Here is a 3,024-nt window from a genome sequence, read left to right on the forward strand (position 1 = left end):
TTACTTCTTGTTCTTCTAGGACCCTGAAAATCTCCCCAGCCCTTCAGGAGGGGGATCCTGACTGTGGTAAAGAAGAAGTGGGAGAGCCCAGCCCTGGGGAGAGTCTCACACAGACTCCTGCGAATCGGCAGCATGGAGGTCAGACACGGAGGCAGCCATCCTGCCGGTGAAGGGGCTAGAAGCTCTGCCTCTGAGGGCAAGGCTGACCATGGAGAACGAGTCCATCTCAGACCCAGGCTCGGATCACCTCCTGAAGCCCTTGTGCAGTGCCTGTATCCCTGCCTTGAGATCAATAAGTGTCTTAAAGACCACTTGAAAGAATGTAAAAAAATGGAAACTTGTCTAGGAGAATCCAGGCACGAAGGAAGAAAATCTGAAATCTGAAAACATAGAAGCTGCAAATGAAATAGAGAAATACAATGTTCCGCTGAACAGCCTTAAGATGATGTTTGAGGAGGGTGAACCAACTCCAAGCAAGCAGATTCTTCGGGCCAGAGCCGCAGGGCAGGTGGAAGGAGGGTCTCTGAAAGCAGCTGTTCTCCGGATGATGTGGAGATAGCCCAGGTCAGTTGTCATCTTCTACACTCAACGCAGAGAAAAGCGAGAGCAGGTGAAATCTGGACTTAACGACGCCTGTCAGAAACCTCCATCAAGGATCCAATGGCCAAGCACCAGGCAGCTGTGTCCAAACAGAGCGGTTCCACCAACTCTACAAACGACTGGAGAGCCGATGGTGGTGAAATCAAAACTCATAAATCAGAACACAAGGAGAATGTGCCTGAGGTCTGCATCTCCCATCAGGCTGGAGAAAAGGTTTGTGCAACTGAGAACAGCCTGGCAGTCCGTTCCAGCCCTACTGAGGATGACTCCAAAATTCCCGGGTCAAGAGAGAGGTCCAGCCGCCTGTCCACCCCACGCCACTAAATCCAGATGCCAGAGCCTCCAGCCTCTCTGAAAGTTCTCCTCCCAAAGCACTGAAGAAGTTTCAGGCACCTGCAAGAGAGACTTGTGTGCTAAGTCAGAAGACAGTCTGCCCAACAGAGCGTGTCTCGGCTCCCTAGCAGGTGGTTCACAGAAGCTGCTTCCGTTGCTCCTAATGCAACAACAGACTTAGTCTAGGAACACATGCGTCTTTCATGGGAGAATCTACCGCAAGCCTCACTTCAACCAACTCTTCAAAGCTAAAGGTAACTATGATGAAGGCTCTGGGCACAGACCACACAAGGATCTGTGGGCAAGCAAAACTGGAAACGAAGGGACTTTGGAAAGACCAGCCCAGCTTCCAAATGCAAGGGAGACCCCTCAGAGCCCAGGACTAGAAGATGCCCCCATTGCTAAGGTGGGTGTGCTGACAGCAGGTATGGAAGCCAAGGCCTCCTCTCAGCCAGAGAAAGAAGACAAGCCAGCTGAAACCAAGAAGCTGAAGATCACCTGGCCGCCGCCCCCCTGCCCCCCAGAACTTGGTAGTTCCGCAAGTACTTTGGAGGAAGGGATCCAAGTATCCAAGCCCAAATGGCCTCCTAAGGATGAAATCAGCAAGCCTGAAGCTCCCGAGGACATAGATCTGGATCTGAAGAAGCTAAGATGATCTCCTTCACTGAAAGAAAGAAAGAAGCCACCCATTCACTGTAGCAGCTTCATTTCAAACCACTTCAGGCAAGAGCCCCCAAAATCTTGCCCCCATCCATAAGGAAAGGCTGGAGCATGTCAGAGCAGAGTAAGGAGTTTACAGGAGGAATGCCAGCAGGAAGCAAACAAGCAGAAAATGCCATTACCTCCGAAAAGAATGCTAGTGTGGGGAAAACAACCTGGCAAAACCAGGAATCCGGAGGAGGGGCGACAGGGAGGAGAAGGAAGGGAGTCGGTGCTTTCGAGATGGGGAGTGAGAATCTTCTAGAAAATGGTGCAAACTTAGATGAAGATGACAGAAACCTCAAACAGCACCCTCCACTAGTACCCAAGCCTACAAATTGGTCCAGCTTTGCAGAGAATACCTCCCCTAAAGAATTCACTATCCAGAATCAGAAATCCCAGGATGGGGGTTTCTGGGAGGGAGAAGTAGTCAAAGAGCTGTGTGTGGAGAAACAGAGAGAAGTCGGTACTATGATGAGGATGAGGATGAGGAATGACAAACTGCAAATGGTGTGTGGCCTTAAATGTGTGTTCATGTTAGTGAGTCCCTGCCCTTTCTCACACCGATGCACGTACACAGGGATCTTAGCATGAACTGTAATGTATGTGGAAGTCATTTTGGAAGAGTTCTTGCTTCAAAAAAATCCCATACTGCAGCTTAAGTGAACCAATTCTAAGTGCTAGAGAGACTATTACTTCAGTCCCGTATTTTAGCAATGATGATATATGTAAGGTGCTTTAAGGACTTCTGGTGAGGGGGGAATATGTCAGCCGATACAGTCCAGACTCCACTGTATTCCCAAAAGGCAATACAAAAATAGATGACTGGTAGCACACTGTTACACTAAAAATTCAACTATGGAATTAGGGAACATGCAGAGGGCGTTTAGGAACCTAAACATTATGACTGAATGCACTTTAGTATAAAGGGCACAGTTTGTATATTTTTAAAGGAATACCAATTTAATTATTTTGTGTTCATCTGTTAAGAGATCAAATATTTAACCCTTAATACATTTTTTTGGGTTAATTTTCTTACTCTGGTACACATGGGGAAGTCACTGCTCCGCATCCCATTCTCGAAACCACGTCCCGAACTGGATTATTGAGATAATTCACAACCATTCTTTGGGGGCACTTTTTGAGCACATCTGGTGCCTGGAGGGTTCCACTGCCTCTCAAGCCCTGGTATTTGCCAGTGAGTCTGACGACAGCCCAGGGGACTGCTTGCTCTGGTGGTATCTGTGCAGCTCCTCATTCACTGAAAGCTGCAACATTTTTCTAAGATGTTTTGTATTGTTGTTTGCCATGTTGCATGTTAAAGCAAAGTGAGGAGTTTAAAGGAGGAATAACAGAAAAACTGCCTTAAACCACTGGAGCCCAGACCCCAAG

At 48.0% G+C, this 3,024-nt stretch overlaps 1 pseudogene; it reads left to right on the forward strand.

Moving 5' to 3' along the window:
* Positions 1-315: 315 nt before the first annotated feature.
* Positions 316-2,129, forward strand: LOC123789613 (LIM domain and actin-binding protein 1 pseudogene; annotated as a pseudogene).
* The last annotated feature ends 895 nt before the right edge of the window (positions 2,130-3,024 follow it).

Source organism: Ursus americanus, chromosome 3 (genome assembly GCF_024610735.1).
Source record: "Ursus americanus isolate L20-20 chromosome 3, mUrsAme1.1.p, whole genome shotgun sequence".
Classification (NCBI taxonomy): Eukaryota; Metazoa; Chordata; class Mammalia; order Carnivora; family Ursidae; genus Ursus; species Ursus americanus.